Below are 17,953 nucleotides of genomic sequence, written 5' to 3'. Positions count from 1 at the left end.
ATGCCTGTAATCCCAGCTCTTTGGGACAAAGAGGGTGGATCACAAATTCAAGACTAGCCTGGCCAACATGGTGAAACCCTGTCTCTACTAAAAATATAAAAATTAGGTGTGATGGTGCATGTCTGTAGTCCCAGCTAGTCGGGGGGCTGAGGCAGAGAATTGCTATAACCCAGGAGGCAGAGGTTGCAGTGAGCTGAGATTGTGCCATTGCATTCCAGCCTGGGCAACAGAGTGAGACGCCTTTTCAAGAAAAAAGAAAAGAAAAGAAACTGGTTGGCCGGGCGCGGTGGCTCAAGCCTGTAATCCCAGCACTTTGGGAGGCCGAGATGGGCGGATCACGAGGTCAGGAGATCGAGAGACGATCCCGGCTAACACGGTGAAACCCCGTCTCTACTAAAAAAATACAAAAAAATAGCCGGGCGAGGTGTCGGGCGCCTGTAGTCCCAGCTACTCGGGAGGCTGAGGCAGGAGAATGGCGTAAACCCGGGAGGCGGAGCTTGCAGTGAGCTGAGATCCGGCCACTGCACTCCAGCCTGGGTGACAGAGCAAGACTCCGTCCCAAAAAAAAAAAAAAAAGAAAGAAAGAAAGAAAAGAAACTGGTGAAGAGACAAAAATCAAAGCAGATTTGTTCAGATGATGGAAAATCCTCAGATTCTTACAGGCTTTAGAGAAAGACTTTATGGTCTGGTAGAAAGATCAACAGGATACACTGAAAGCTTGCCTAGAGTAGTTAAAAGATGAGTCAATACTCTCAAAAACCTGCAACTTCAATGTGCACAGAGGCCAAATTCTATGAGGAAGTTTATGATCCTGAAAGGAAGTATGCTACTCCCTCTCAACCTCTATTTGATATGTGATTTGATATTATTAATGCAATTCATGAACCTATGGAAGAAATATGTGAATTGAAAGCAGATAAAGAAAACAGAATTTCAGCTGAAATTCAAAGCTGAAAGAAAGGCCAAGGTTGAAGATGAAAAAAGTGAATGAAGAAAACAAAGACCCCAAAGGAATTCCTAAATTTTGGACTTGCTTAATGATATGGTTTGGGAACATCACGAACCTATTTTGAAGCACTTCAAAGATATTAAAGTGAAGTTCTCAGATGCTAGCCAACCTATGAGTTTTGTCTTAGAATTTCACTTTGAACCCTGAATATTTCACAAATGAAGTGTTGACAAAGACAAATAGTATGAGGTCAAAACCAGATGACTCTGATCATTTTTCTTTTGATAGGCCAGAAATTATGGGTTCTACAGGCGGCCAGATGGACTGGGAAAAAAGGAATAAAAACCTTTAAGAAACAGAAACACAAGGAATGTGGGACAGTTTCTGATGGGAATAAAACAGCTTCTGAGAACTCTTTCTTTAATTTTTTTCTGCCCTGCTTGAAGTTCTGAGAATGCAGTTCTGGATGATGCTTCTGAAGCTGTATTTGCTGTACACTGTGAAAATGGTTTATAATCCCAAAATCAGTGTTATATTTACTGCAGCAGCTGTTGAAGAAGATGATGATTATGATGAAGAAAGTGAAGAAATGCATGATAAAGAGGAAACAAACGGAGAATGAGAAAAATTATCCAGGCTGGGTATGGTGGGTCACATCTGTAATCCAGCACTTTAAGAGGGTGAAACAGGCATATCACTTGAGGCCAGGAGTTAGAGACCACCCTGACCAAAGATTACCCTGGTGAAATCCCATCTTTACCAAAAACTACAAAAATTAGCCAGATGTGGTGGTGGACACCTGAAGTCTCAGCTACTTGGGAGGCTGAGGACAATCACCTGAGCCTAGGAGGTCAAGGCTGCAGTAAACCATGATTATGCCACTGCACTCTGCTTTGTCTGACAGAGTAAGATCCTGTCTCAAAAAAAAAAACCTATCCAAAGCAGAATCAAAACCTCGTGGAGAGCAAGCAGCAGTAAAGTAGGATGGCCTACCTTCTGCTTCCCTAGAAAAGAAATATTTACATCTGACAAGTCTATTTCAAGGGTTTGTAGTGGTGTTTTCTTGTTGTTGTTTGCTTGCTGGCTTGTTTTTGTTTTACAGCCTAAAATAAAAATGTCAAATACAGAAAACAAGTGTACTCCAACTAATTAATTAAGGATAGACAATAGGAAAATACCACCATTTTGTAATCCCTAATACATAAATAAATCTAAAGCAATGATTACCAATGACTACTAGAAGACAATTAGATAATATGCCCTATGAAGGATATGCACAATAAGACCTATAAAGTAATCTGCTTCCTAACTCCCCCAAAGCAGTCTTGTACACAATCAATCCTCTAGATTTAACCACTTATTTGCAATAAATTTAGGGGCTTAGAGAAACATATAAAGCCATGATGGTAGAGAGTGTTTTACAGGAATAGATGAACACAATCCAGAGGGCAAGAAACTCTACTGGACAAATGACTTTTTTATCAAATAAAAAGTATGAGATAAAAGTGGAGGGGAAAATCAATAAATTAGAAAAGGCTTAAAAGGCATTTTAAACAATTATGAATAGGATTTATTTTAATCATGATTCAGAAAAATAACTATAAAAAGTGTCACTTTGAAATATATAAACCCTTAATGTGCCTGTATATACAGATACACATACAATGATCACCATAGTAACTGCTGTGAGATGGTATCTTATTGTGGTTTTGATTTGCATTTCTCTAATCAACAGTGTTGATGAGCCTTTTTTCACATGTTTGTTGGCTGCATAAATGTATTCTTTTGAGAAGTGTCCATTCATATCCTTTGCCCTCTTTTTGATGGGGTTGTTTTTTTCTTGTAGATTTGTTTTTCTTTGTAGTTTCCGGATACTAGCCCTTTGTTAGATGGATAGATTGCAAAAGTTTTCTCCCATTCTGTAGGTTGCCTGTTCATTCTGATAATAGTTTCTTTTGCTGCACAGAAGCTTTTTAGTTTAGTTAGATCCCATTTGTCAATTCTGGCTTTCGTTGCCATTGATTTTGGTGTTTTAGTCATGAAGTATTTGCCCATGCCTACATCCTGAATGGTATTGCCTATGTTTTCCTCTAGGGCTTTTATGGTTCTAGGTCTTACATTTAAGTATTTAATCCATCTTGAGTTAATTTTTGTATGAGGTGTAAGGAAGGGATCCTAGCCATATGCTTTATGCATATGGCTAGCCAGTTTTCCCAGCATCATTTATTAAATAGAGACTCCTTTCCCCATTGCTTGTTTTTTTCCGGTTTGTCAAAAATCAGATGGTTGTAGATGTGTGGTGTTATTTCTGAGGCCTCTGTTCTGTTCCATTGGTCTATATATCTGTTTTGGTACCAGTACCATGCTGTTTTGGTTACTGCAGCCTTGTAGTATAATTTGAAGTCAGGTAGTGTGATGCCTCCAGCTTTGTTTTTTTGCTTAGGATTGTCTTGGTTATGCAAGCTCTTTTTTGGTTCCATATGCAATTTAAATTAGCTTTTTTCCAATTCTGTGAAGAAAGTCAATGGTAGCTTGATGGGAATAGTATTGATTCTTTCTATTCATGAGTATGGAATGTTTTTCCATTTGTTTGTGTCCTCTCTTATTTCTTTGAGCAGTGGTTTGTAGTTCTCCTTAAAAAGGTCCTTCACATCCCTTGTAAGTTGGATTCCTAGGTATTTTATTCTCTTTGTAGCAATTGTGATTGGGAGTTCACTTGTGATTTGGCTCTCTTTTTGTCTGTTATTGATGTATGGGAATACTTGTGATTTTTGTCCTTTGACTTTGTATCCTGAGACTTTGCTGAAGTTGCTTATCAGCTTAAGGAGTTTTGGGCTGAGATTATGTCATCTGCAAACAGAGACAATTTGACTTCCTCTTTTCCTAACTGAATACACTTTATTTCTCTCTCTTGCCTGATTGCCCTGACCAGGAGTTCCAATACTATACTGAATAGGAGTGGTGAGAGAGGGCATCTTTGTCTTGTGCTGGTTTTCAAAGGGAATGCTTCCAGTTTTTCCCCATTCATTATGATACTGGCTATGGGTTTGTCATAAATAACTCTAATTATTTTGAGATACATTCCATCAGTCCCTAGTTTATTGAGTGTTTTTAGCATGAAGGGCTATTGAATTTTGTCAAAGGCCTTTTCTACATCTATTGAGATAATCATGTGGATTTTGCCATTGGTTCTGTTTATGTGATGAATTACATTTATTGATTTGGACATGTTGAACCAGCCTTGCATTTCAGGGATGAAGCTGACTTGATTCTGGTGGATAAGCTTTCTAATGTGCTGCTGGATTTGGTTTGCCAATATTTTACTGAGGATTTTCGCATCAATGTTCATCAGCGATATTGGCCTGCAATTTTCTTTTTTTGTTGTGTCTCTGCCAGGTTTTGGTATCAGGATAATGCTGGCCTCATAAAATGAGTCAGAGAGAATTCCCTCTTTTTCTATTGTCGGAAACAGTTTGTAAAAGAATGGTACTGGCCGGACCCAGTGGCTCATACTTGTAATCGCAGCACTTTGGGAGGCAGAGGCGAGTGGATCACCAGGTCAGGAGATTGAGACCATCCTGGTCAACATGGTGAAACCCCACCTCTACTAAAAAAAAAAAAAAAAAATTAGCTGGGCATGATGGCATGCACCTGTATTCCCAGCTACTCCAGAGGCTGAGGCAGGAGAATTGCTTAGGTAGAGGTTGCAATTCCCAGCTACTCCAGAGGCTGAGGCAGGAGAATCGCTTAGGTGGAGGTTACAGTGAGCTAAGATCACACCACTGTGCTCTAGCCTGGTGACAGAGTGAGACTGTCTCAAAAAAAAAAAAAAAAAAAAAAAGGAACGGTACCAGCTCTTTGTACCTCTGGTAGAATTCGTCTGTGAATTTGTCTGGACCTGGAGTTTCTTTAGTTGGTAGACTATTAAATACTGCTTCAATTTCAGAACTTATTTTTGGTCCAGTCAGAGATTCGACTTCTTCCTGACATAATCTTGGGGGGCATATGTGTCTAGGAATTTATCTATTTCTTCTAGATTTTCTAGTTTATTTGCGTAGAGGTGTTTACGGTATTCTCTGATGGTAGTTTGTATTTCTGTGGGATTGATGGTGGTATCCCCTTTATCATTTTTTATTGCATCTATTTGATTCTTCTCCCTTTATTTTATTAGGCTGGCCAGTGGTCTATCTAATTTGTTGATCTTTTAAAAAAAAAAAAAAAGCTCCTGGATTCACTGATTTTTTTGAAGGGTTTTTCATGTCTCTATCTCCTTCAGTTCTGCTCTGATCTTAGTTATTTCTTGTCTTCTGTTAGCTTTAGAATAACCAGTTTAGAGAACACAAATGACCTGATGGAGCTGAAAAACACAGCACGAGAACTTCATGAAGCATACACAAATATCAATAGCTGAACTGATCTAGCAGAAGAATGGATATCAGAAATTGTAGATCAACTTAATGAAATAAAGTGAGAGGACAAGATTAGAGAAAAAAGAGTGAAAAGGAATGCACAAAGCCTCCGAGAAATATGGGACTATGTGAAAAGACCAAACCTACATTTGATTGTTGTACCTGAAAGTGACATGGCGAATGGAACCAAGCTGGGAAACACTCTTCATAATATGATCCAGGAGAACTTCCCCCACCTAGCAAGGCAGGCCAACATTCAACTTCAGGAAATAGAGAGAACATCACAAAGATATTCCTTGAGAAGAGCAATCCCAAGACACATAATTGTCGGATTTACCAAGGTTGAAATGAAGGAAAAAATGTTAAGGGCAGTTAGAGAGAAAGGTCGGGTTACCCACAAAGAGAAGCCTATCAGGCTAACGGCAGATCTCTTGGCAAAAACCCTACAAGCCAAAAGACAGTAGGGGTCAATATTGAATATTCCTGAAGAAAAGAATTTTCAACTCAGAATTTCATATCCAGCTAAACTAAACTTCATAAGTGAAGGAGAAATAAAATCCTTTACAGACAAGCAAATGCTGAGAGATTTTGTCACCACCTGGCCTGCCTTAAAAGAGCTCCTGAAGGAAACACTAAACATGGAAAGGAACAATGGTACCAGCCACTACAAAGTCATACCAAACTGTAAAGACCATTGACACTATGAAGAAACTGCATCAACTAACAGGCAAACAGGCAAAATAGCCAGCTGGCATCATAATGACAGCATCAAATTCACACATAACAATATTAACCTTGAATGTAAATGGGCTAAATGCCCCAATTAAAAGACACAGACTGGCAAACTGGATAAAGATTCAAGACCCACCAGTGTGCTGTATTCAGGAGACCAATCTCACGTGCAAAGACACACATAGCACTAAACTAAAGGGATGGAGGAATATTTACTAAACAAATGGAAAGCCAAAAAAAAAAAAAAAAAAAGCAGGCGTTCCAATCCTAGTCTCTGATAAAACAGACTTTAAGCCAACAAACATCAAAAAAGACAAAGGAGGTCATTACATCACGGTAAAGGGATCAATGCTACAAGAAGAGCTAAGTATTCTAAATATTTATGCACCCGATATAGGAACACCCAGATTCAAAAGCAAGTTCTTAAGACCTACAAAGAGACTTAAGTCTCCCACACAATAATAGTGGGAGACTTTAACACCCCACTGTCAATATTAGACATATCAATGAGACAGAAAATTAACAAGGATATCCTTGTTAAAATTAACAAGGACTTGAACTCACTCTGGACCAAGCAGACCTAACAGACATCTACAGAACTCTCCACCCCAAGTCAATAGAATTACATTCTCCTCAGCACCACATCATACTTATTCTAAAACTGACCACATAATTGTAAGTAAAACACTCCTCAGCAAATGCAAAAGAGTGGAAATCATATCAAATAGTCTGTCAGATCACAGTGCAATCAAATTAGAACTCAGAATTAAGAAACTCACTCAAAACCACATAACTATGTGGAAACTGAACCCTGAATGACTGGGTAAATAACTAAATGAAAGCACAAATAAAGATGTTCTTTGAAACCAATAGAACAAAGACACAATGTACCAGAACCATTTACAATTTTTTATTAAAGAGAAGATTAATCCTCCAAGAAAACCCTGTTATTCTGACACAGAGAACCAGGTCCTGGCCTTACATCAGTGTGCTTTTGATATTAATGTTTAATTTATAGAAAATCTCTCAACTAATTTTCAGATAAATAACCAGAATCATCCATCTTCCACAATAGTCCCTGAGCCTATATGGATTGAATAGTTTTAATTTCTGGCCCTGTGTTTCACAAAAACAGTTCATTTTGATTGTCACCTTCTCCTGGGTCTGAAGATGAGGCTTTGATTGGTTTCACCATTCAAGATTTAAGAGAAGTAGCTGCCTTTTTCAGACCCGTAAGTCAAAACTCTGAAACTTGGCAGCACAAAGATTAGTTAATAGAATATTTACAATGCAGAATGTCTATTGCAGTTCTCTCTAGCATTTAACAAGTAAAAATACTGTAATTTGGTGTTTAGTAGTTGCTGTCTACAGCATTTCAAACCATTGTAGTATAGTGAATAGGTACTAGCCAATCAAACAACAGAAAGAAACAAAGGGCATCCAAATCAGTATATAGAAAGTCAAACTGTCACTGTTCAGTGATGATATGATTGTATACCTAGAAAACCCTAAAGACTCATCCAAAAAGCTCCTAGATCCAATAAATGGATTCAGTAAAGTTTCATGATACAAAATCAATGCACACAATGCACACACCAAAAATGACCAAGCTGAGATTCAAATCAAGAACTCAATCACTTTTATGACAGCTGCCAAAAAATAAGTTAAAATACTTAGAAATATACCTAACCAAGTAGGTGAAAGATCTCTACAAGGAAAACTACAAAACGCTGCTGAAAGAAATCACAGATGATAACACAAACAAATGGAAACACATCCCATGCTCATGGATGGGTAGAATCAATATTGTGAAAATGAGTATAGTATCAAAGCAATGTACAAATTTGACGCAATTCCCATCAAAATACCACTATCTTTCCTCACAGAACTAGAAAAAACAATCCTAAAATTCATATGGAAACAAAAAAGAGCCCTCATAGCTAAAGCAACACTAAGCAAAAGGAACAAATCTGGAGGTGCCACAGTACCCAACTTCAAACTATACTACAAGGCAAAACAGCTATGGTATTGTTGCAGGACTTTTCATTGGTTCAGCTAAATACTGGGTTCCTGTCCGTTCCACAGCCATCAAAATTTAGGTTCACAGATGGTTTAAAGGGTGAGTAACGCCGGGTTTTCTTGGGTGAAAGGGGAAAATAAAGGGAAACAGGGATCTTTCAGAAGGCCAGATTTCCCTGCTAGAAGAGGAGGAGCCAGGTTCCTCCTGGCTGTGAACGTGGTGAGCTCCCCGAGCCTCCACTTCACTGGGGAGGCTGTTTGGAGTTTCTGCAGGGACTCCCTACCCCCTGGCTGTCTCGGTATTGGTATAAATACAGGCACAAAGACCAATGGAACAAATAGAGAACCCAGAAATAAAGCCAAATATTTTCAGCCAATCGATCTACCACAAAGAAAACAAAAACACAGGAGGGAAAAAGATGCCGTATTAAACTAATAGTGCTGGGATAACTGGTAAGCTACATGTGGAAGAATGAAACCGGATCCTCATCTCTCACCTTCTACAAAAATCATCTCAAGATGAATCAAAGTCTTAAATCTAAAACATAAAACCATAAAAATTCTAGAAGATAACATTGGAAAAACCCTTCTAGACATTGGCTTAGCCAAAGAGTTCATGATCAAGAGCCTAAAAGCAAATGCAATACAAATAATTTTTTAAAAAATAAATAAACAGATGGAACCTAATTACACTAAAAAGCTTTTCTGCAATGTAAAAGAAACAATCAACAGAGAAAACAGACAACACACAGAGTGGGAGAAAAATCTTCACAAACTATGCGTCTGAAAACTGGGAGGCCAGATGGTTTGTTTTCTGAGAAAGGAATTGAGATAAGACAAATTAAACGTTCTCAACTTTCAAAGCTGGCAGTGTCTATGTCTATGTTTATTAAAAATATATATACATAAATATGTATATACCAGTTTTATAAAAAAAATTTGTCCTGTTTCATTAAGCCATAAAACTAATGGGTTTACATTAGTAAAAACCATTTATAAATGGTTTTTATATTATTTTACCATATTATGCTCAGTATACCAAGACTCATTCCCTCAACCAAGACTCCATTCCCTACTCCTTAGCCAACTCTTGATACTATTTATGTCTGTCAACCCAGGAACTGTGAAAAGGTAACACTGTTTTAATTTTATAATTTTTCTTTATGGTATATTAGCTATACAATTTTTCTTCTCTGAAAATTTCGTTGGAGAAACCTGTTGCTTTTTTTTTTTTTTAGTTGCTCTTCCTTACTTTTTTTTTGTAGACATATTTTACACATTATGAATATTAATCTTTTTTTTTTTTTGAGACAGAGTCTCACTCAGTCGCCCAGGCTGGAGTGCAGTGGCGTTGATCTCGGCTCACTGCAAGCTCCGCCTCCCAGGTTCACGCCATTCTCCTGCCTGAGCCTCCCAAGTAGCTAGGACAACAGGCCCACACTGCCACGTCTAATTTTTTTTTATTTTTAGTAGAGACGCGGTTTCACCGTGTTAGCCAGGATGGTCTCGATCTCCTGACCTCGTGATCCACCCACCTCGGCCTCCCAAAGTGCTGCCACCATGCCCGGCCTGAATATTAATCTTTTCTTGTCATAAAATTTTAAAAGTACCTTTCTCCCATTTGGCAAAGTCCTCCAGTTTTTCTCAGGACCTTCCCAGGTCTAACATGAAATCACAATCACTAGATAACTAAAAATACACTGTAAGTTGGGCATGATAGCTAACTCCTGTAATCCCAGCACTTTGAGAGCCCAAGGTGGAAGGACTGTTTGAGTCCTGGAATTCAAGACCAGCCTGAGCAACATAGTGAGACCCCATCTCTACAAAAATTTAAACAATTAGCCACATGTGGTATTTTTCTCCTGTAGCCTCAGCTACTCAGGATGCTGAGGTGGGAGGATCCCTTGGGCCTGGAAGGTCAAGGCTACAGTGAGCCATGATCACACCACTACATTCCAGTTTGGGTCACAGGACAAGACCCTGTCTCAAAAATTAATAATAATAATAAATAAAATTAAGTTCAAATAAAAATTCACTGTGCAGATCTAACTTCCAGAAATTTTAAGTTCATTTTTCTGAGTGAAGCTTCAGTCTAGTTATATATTTTTTAATTTCATTGTAGAGCAAAGTTCAGAACTATTAATCTAGTGTGTTGTAATTACAAATGTTTAACTATAATAAAACATGTCAGAGTATGTCATGAATAAGTTATGGTTTGATTTCATATTTATGAAGATAACTAATGAATTATAATATATTCAAAATTTATCTTACCATGGATAGGGGGTCAAATTTTGAAAGTTACTGGTAGGTACTTGTGTGTCTTCAAATTTCTTTCTTTTTCTTTTTATTTTTTTGAGACGGAGTCTTGCTCTATTGCCCAGGCTGGAGTGCAATGGCGCCATCTCGGCCCACTGTAACCTCTGGCTCCCAGGGTCAAGCAATTCTCCTGCCTCAGCCTCCCAAGTCGCTGAGATTACAGGTGCCTGCCACCATGCCTGGCTAATTTTTGTATTTTTAGCAGAGACAGGGTTTCACTATGTTGGCCAGGCTGATCTCAAACTCCTGACCTCAGGTGATCCACCTGCCTCAGCCTCCCAAAGTGCTGGGATTACAGGGGTGAGACATTGCATCCAGCTGTGTCTTCAAATTTCATGCAATTGAATTAATTACTTTCCAATTATACTTAGTGTTTTCTTTTGTATCTTGTTTAAAATCCAAAATTTTCCCAGGACCCTAAATTTTGACTTCTTGAAATACCAAATTTGATTGTTTTTGGTCACTTAGTTATGTAATATATCCTGAATTGTTTCTATAAAGTAAAAATTTATTTAGATTTACCACTTCTTTGTATACAAAAGTCACTGTCTTACCATTGTTTGTTGAATACCGCTTCTTTTCTCTGTTAGTATTGCCAACCTTATTATGTATTATGTTTTTATATTTGCATGAAAATAGTTCTATGCCCTAATATATAAATATATTACTGCATAAAAATAATACTTTTTTATTACTAAAGCTTTATTATGTTTTTAATTTTGTTAGGTTATTTGTGTTCCCATCTCAATTTTATTTATTTGCTAATTTAACTTTTTTAGAAACAAGGCCTTACTCTATTACCCACTCTAGAGTGCAGTCATGGAATCATATTTCACTGCAGTTTCCAAATCCAGGGCTTAGTCAATCCTTCCACTCACCTTTATGAGTAGATTCAACTGACATGAAGCTACTGTGCTACCATATTTCAGTAGTACCAGCCTATATAATGCAAAAATCATATGATATAATGCAGCCTTGTCTCCCATGAATCTTCCACTAGTAATCTCTTTTGAAGACTATGACTCTTAATTATAACAGTATTTTTTATCCCACAATACTTCAATTAATAGGTCCTATAGGAAGTTTTACCTTGTAAGTGAAATCAGCAAAAATGGCTCTGCAGAGATTTTTCAAAACCCTGTCTCTCTACAGAAACACCAAACACAAAACAAAAGAAGCAGAAACAAAAGAAAAGGCAAAAAAAAGTGTCAATATATTGTCAGAATTCTGAAAAATAGTTGACATCAATACTGTGAATGTCAAATGGAGGAAAAGGAACTTAAACATAGTAAAGAGAATTGTGACATTTTAACTTTCCTTTGATCAACTCCCTTCTTAGCATAGATGTCATGAAAATTGCATCCCAAGTTCCCATACAAATACTTGGTTCCAGAAACACAGAGAAGACCTTGTTTCCAGGAAATTCTGTGTATTTTACCCATTTTAATTTGTCTGAGGATTCTCTGCACAACTTACAAGGCATTTCCTTTTGCTTCACATAACTTGGATTTCTCAGCGTGGAAAGATAGAAAAGCAGGGGCATTCATTCCTACAATGACATGGAAAGTCAAATGAATAGGCAATGCTACCAGGAACAAAAAAGTAAAGTTACAGCAAATAATAAATTGATGAAAAGCATGAAGACACCAATCTGGGAGAGTTACCTTTGGGAAAAAAAGCTTTGGAGAGGTCCTAGAAATAAAAAAGAACCCATATCCATGCGAAGTGCAGAATAAACACTCAGACAATACATGAGGAAATCATAAGTTCACCTCTGGTTGATATTCAGACTGAGCTGAAGCAGGAAGGCAAGGCTAAAGCAGAGCTATAAATGACTTTCTGAGTTTTGAAACACCGCCCAAAATAGTCAGTTTATAAAACTGGGAGACTTTTTTTCTTTTCTGTCATTTGATTGTTGTGGATTCCAGGTATTAGAAAAAATTATGTCAAGCCACCATATAAACACAACGTTTTTTTTAAAAGATTCAGGAATCACATAAAACAATAGAAATGCAATCTTATAAAAAAGAGTATTAAAAAGTTACTAAACAGTTATAACCCACAACAAACAACAAAGTCAACTGTAATGAGACAAAAGAATCTGGATTACAGAGATATCAGATTACAATGTCAAAATGTCTAGTTTTCAACAAAAATGTAAAGCCAAGCTAAGAAGCAAAAATATGTGGTTTATTCACAGACTAAAAGGAAAATTAAAAATTTTCATGGGCTACAAAGCAGAAAAAAAAAGAATAAAAAAGAAAAATGAACAAAAACTGTCTCTAAGGAAGCACACATTAGGCTTACTGGACAGAGATTTTAAATCAACTCACTATATTGGTCTCAAAGAATTATGGGAAATCATGAATAAAAACCACAAGAAGTATAGTGTCTCATTAAGTTGAAATCAGTAAACTATCTTGGCCAACATGGTTAATCCCTGTCTCTACTAAAATACAAAAAATGAGCCAGGCATGGTAGTGCGTGCCTGTAAGCTACTTGGGAGACTGAGGCAGGGGAATCCCTTGAACTCCGGAGGTGGAGGTTGCAGTGAGCTAATATCATGCCACTGCACTCCAGCCTGGGGACAGAGCAAGACTCAGTCTGAAAAACAAAAATAAAACTAAGCAAAATGAAAAAAGAAAATATCAGTAAAATAAAAAATAATAAGAATTCCAGAACTGAAATGTATGTTAACTAATGAAGTGTGAAGAAGGGTACTACCAGACCTTAAATGATACTATAAAGCTACAGTAGTCAAGACACTGTAGTACAGATTAAAATATAGACTAATTAATAAATCAATAAAAGAAAACAGAGCCACTAGTGGCTCATGCCTATAATCTCAGCAGTTTTGGAGACCAACACAAGATACCTTAGGCCAGGAGTTTGAGACTAGCCTGGGCATCATTGTGAGACCCTGTCTCTACAAAAAAAAAAAAAAGAATGAAAGGAAGGAAAAAGAAAAGAAAAATATATCAACTTATCTTTGACACAAAGGCAAAGGTAATAGTAAAAAGAAAAGATGGTCTTTTGAGCAAACGGTGCTTGAACAATCGGATATCCAAATGGAAAAAAAAGAATCTAGATACAGACATTACATCCTTCACAAAAATGATCTCAAACTAATCACATATGTAATCGTAAAACATAAAGCTATAAAACACCCAGAAAATAACCATAGGAAAAAATCTAGACAATCTTAAGTTTGGAAATGACTTTTATTTATGACATTAAAAGCATGATCCATGAAAAAGAGAACTGATAGGCCAGACTACATTAAAATTAAAAATTCTGCTCTGCAAAAGATAATGTTAAAAGAAAAAGCCAAGTCATAGACTAGGAGAAAAATTATTTGCAAAATGCCCTTCTGGTGAAGGACTTTTATCCAAAATACACCACCAGTTTTTAAAATTCTTCCCTAGCAAGCAGACAAAAGGCAAAAGGCAAAAAACAAACAAACAAACAAAAATTCTCAACAACAAAAAAGCACACATTCAAATTTAAAAATGGGCAAATGCTTTGAACAGACACTTCATTAAAAAATATACAGAGATGGGGTGCAGTGGCATGCCTGTAATCCCAGCACTTTGGGAGGCTGAGGAGGGTGGATCATGAAGTCAGGAGATGAGACCATCCTGGCTAACAAGGTGAAACCCTTATTAAAAAGACAAAGCAAAAATTAGCCAGGCACGGTGGCGGGCACCTGTAGTCCTAGCTTCTCGGGAGGTTAAGGCAGGAGAATGGCGTGAACCCAGGAGGTGGAGCTTGCAGTGAGCCGAGATTGCGCCACTGCACTCCAGCCTGGGTGACAGAGCAAGACTCCATTTCAAAAAAAACAAAAAATAAAATATAAAAATAAGTTGAGCATGATGGCACTACCTGTAGTCCGAGCTTCTTGGCAGGCTGAAGTGGGAGTGGGTTTTTCAGCTTTAGCAGGTTGGTGATGTTCCTTTCTATGCTATCTATTTTGTCTATCAGCTCCTGCATTGTTTTATCACAATTTTTAGATTCCTTGGATTGGGTTTCAATGCACTACTATAGTTTAATTATCTTTGTTCCTGTACACATTCTAAATTGTATTTCTAGGCCCTGTGTAGTGGCTAATGCCTGTAATTCCAACACTTGGGGAAGGTGGGATGGGCAGATCACTGAGGTCAATTCAAGACTAGTCAGGCCAACATGGAGAAACCTCATTTCTACTAAAAATACAAAAATTAGCTGGGCGTGGTGGCACATGCCTGTAGTCCAACTATTCTGGAGGCTGAGGCAGGGCAATCACTTGAACCCAAAAGGCAGAGGTTGCAGTGAGCCAAGATCGCACCACTGTACTCCAGCCTGGGCAACAGAGCAAGACTCTCTCTCAAAAAAAAGAAAGCAAAAATAAATTCTATTTCTGTCATTTCAGCCATTCCAGGCAGGTACACAACCTTTGTTGGAGAGGTAGTGTGAACATCTGGAAGAAAGAAGGCACTATGGCTTTTTTAGTTGTCAGGGTTCTTGCATTTTTCTTTCTCATCTTTGTGGGCTTATCTAGCTTTAATGTTTGAGGTTGCTACCTTTGGATTTTTTTTTTTTTATACTACTTGGTGACCTTGAGGGTTTAATTTTGGTTGAAGGTGGATGGAACCAACAGACTCATTTGTGGAAGATTTTAGGGGATTAAGGTTAGGCTCCCAGTACCTGGACTGCATGTTCTAACTCTGGGGGACTTGTACCCCAACCTAGTTATCTGTGTCCTCAAGGTGAGGAATCCTTACATTGCAGGTGCTGAGATGTTCCCAGACTACTGGTCACTACAGTCCCATGGGTGGTGTCAGTCAAAGTTTTTCAAAGCACGGTGAGAGCAGGATTTGTTTTCATTTGCACATGCCAATAGCAGTGCTAGCAGCAGCTGTGGCAGAGTACTACCCGGTGCTGGGGTACCTTCCTCCCTGTGGGCATTCACTGCTATAGCAGAGGCAACGCAGCTGGGAGGTGGGTGGAGATCCCTGCTGGCAGCTGGGTCACATTGGAGGTGGTGTTCGCTCAAGACCAGTACACTGGTGAGCACACACCTGTGTGCCTTGTCTGCTTTCTACTTCTCACAAACAGGGGTAGTCACTCAGGGTGAGAAAGAATCTGCTGCTCTCTGGACAGTGTTAGCAAAAGGGCAGGGTACCTGTGCGGGCAGAGCTGGCTGGCTCTGTGTGCAACAGTGGTTGGCTGGGCAGGGGGTGAGTGACTGCACTCCTACGCACTGGCAGAGCAAGAAAAGCAAAACCTGCCTGCACAAACACCCACAAACAAAATGATGTGGGAAGTCGCCATGGTTCTTAGGAGGCTATGCTATAAAGAGTGACTGCGTGGGCTGGGGTGTAATCATAGGGGCTGCTGTGCTGGAGCTCTCTGCTGGTCAGGCCTGGCCCATTAGTGTGGTCTCCCAGGGCATCCCAAGGCTGCCCTGTAAGCAGGCCCAGCCAGGCTGGGGCCCTGAGAGATGCCAGCAAACCAAGGGGTGCTCAAGTTGGACCAGCCCATCTGATGGGCAAGACTTTCCTGCAGAGTTTAAGTCCCACAGTTCCCCTAAAGCTAAAGTCTCTTATGGGAGCAAGTCAAGCCTAAGGGAATGAATGTACCTGGCCATGCTCTGCTACAGATGCTCCTGCACCAAACACTGAGATCCATGCCAGCTGGATTTCTGCCCTGACCAGTTCTCTAAGCAGCTCTCCCTGCCAACTCAAGTGTCCCTGTTCGTTGAGGGGTCTCTTCCTGCTGTGGTTCTGCAGGCGCATGGTAAGAGCAGGTTGCCCCTTGCCTGTCCAGTTCACATATTCCCCTGTCGTTGTTGGTGGCCAGGAGTGAGTCGAGGTGTGCAGTTGCCCAATTCAGGGTTCCAAGCTTCCTCCCACTTCAGCCCAGCTACTGTTTCTTCCCTCCATCCACTCTAAGTGCCTCCCCTGTGAAGACCTATTAGGGGTGTGCAAGTCATCTTGGTCTGTCAGTGGCAGCTGTTCCAACAGGCCTTGTCTAGTTGACTGGGTTTCAAAAGGTCAATTGTGATATTTCTGGCTTTATCTAGCCCATAAGTAGACCACATGGGGCTTGTTAGATCAGTGATATTCTGAGGAGAACATCACTCTGCCTCTTTTTCACATTTTTGGGTTACCCCATTTCCCATCCACATGTGTTTCAGTAGAGGTCCGGTATTCCAGAGTTCCAAGCTCCAGTTAAGGCCCAGAAATCTTCAGAAAATGTGTAAAGGACCTTTCTAGGTTTAAAAATATTAACTAGGGGCTGGGCATGGTGGCTCACACCTGTAATTCCAGCACTTTGGGAGGCCGAGGCAGGCAGATCATGAGGTCAGGAGATTGAGAACATCCTGGCTAATATGGTGAAACCCCATCTCTACTAAAAACACAAAAAATTATCCAGGTGTGGTGGCAGGTGCCTGTAGTCCCAGCTACTCAGGAGGCTGAGGCAGGAGAATGGCATGAACCTGGGGGGCACAGGTTGCAGTGAGCCGAGATAGCGCCACTACACTTCAGCCTGGGAGACAGAGACCCTGTCTCAAAAAAAAAAAAAAATAATTAACTAGGGCCCTGAGCTCCACTTTCCTTCAGAGAATGTAAATCTCTCTAGTCTCTTTGAGGTTATCACCTCAATTTTCAGGTAAGAAACCTGTTTAGGCCAGACGCAGTGCCTGTAATTCCAGCACTTTGGGAGGCTAAGGCAGGCAGATCACCTGAGGTCAGGAGCTCAAGACCAGCCTGACCAACATGAAGAAACCCCATCTCTACTAAAAATACAAAATTAGCCAGGCATGGTGTCACATGCTTGTAATCCCAGCTACTAGGGAGGCTGAGGCAGGAGAATCACTTAAACCTAGGAGGCAGAGGTTGCCGTGAGCCAAGATCGCATCATTGCATTCCAGCCCGGGCAACAAGAGCAAAACTCCATCGCAAAAAAAAAAAAAATAGAAAGCTGTTTAACTGTTTTTATCAGAGAAGGCAATTCGCACAGAAAGAAAAGTAGCTCAGAACATTCTAAAAGAATGGCTGATATATAAAATTTATCAGTCCCAAAGAAAGTATGAGATTTCGATTATGACCTCATACGTGCCTGAGACAACATTTTAAAGGCATTTTGTTGTTTCTTTTCTTCCCTATAGTTTGCAGATTAGCTGATAAATTATTTAAATTGCTATCATAAGCTGTACAATGTAATCCCTCTCCCATTGCCATCGGGTTCCTGGAATTTGTAATATAAAGAATATATAGCGAATCAATGGCTTATGTTCAACTTATAAACTTTCCTTTCTTCTTCCCTTTATTCAGAGCACACACTCAGGACAATTTGAATTTATGTCTTCCAGGTTGGGGAACTCAAGTTTTCCCCAAATAAATTCTCTACTTATTCTAATTTTGCCATAGTTTCTCTCTTTAGGTCAACAAGACAAGACATAGTTGGTTGAATATTCTGGAGTAGACTGAATATTCAGACAAAGTAAAATAAAGGGGAGCAGTAAGAGACACGCTATTTCTAA

The 17,953-nt window shown here is 39.2% G+C and overlaps 1 pseudogene; it reads left to right on the top strand.

Annotated features, from left to right (window-relative positions):
- Positions 1 to 321: 321 nt before the first annotated feature.
- LOC141409536 (nucleosome assembly protein 1-like 1) lies at positions 322 to 1,465 on the top strand (annotated as a pseudogene).
- The last annotated feature ends 16,488 nt before the right edge of the window (positions 1,466 to 17,953 follow it).

Source organism: Macaca fascicularis, chromosome Y (genome assembly GCF_037993035.2).
Source record: "Macaca fascicularis isolate 582-1 chromosome Y, T2T-MFA8v1.1".
NCBI classification, from domain to species: domain Eukaryota; kingdom Metazoa; phylum Chordata; class Mammalia; order Primates; family Cercopithecidae; genus Macaca; species Macaca fascicularis.
This window is presented reverse-complemented; position numbering and strand designations above follow the sequence as displayed.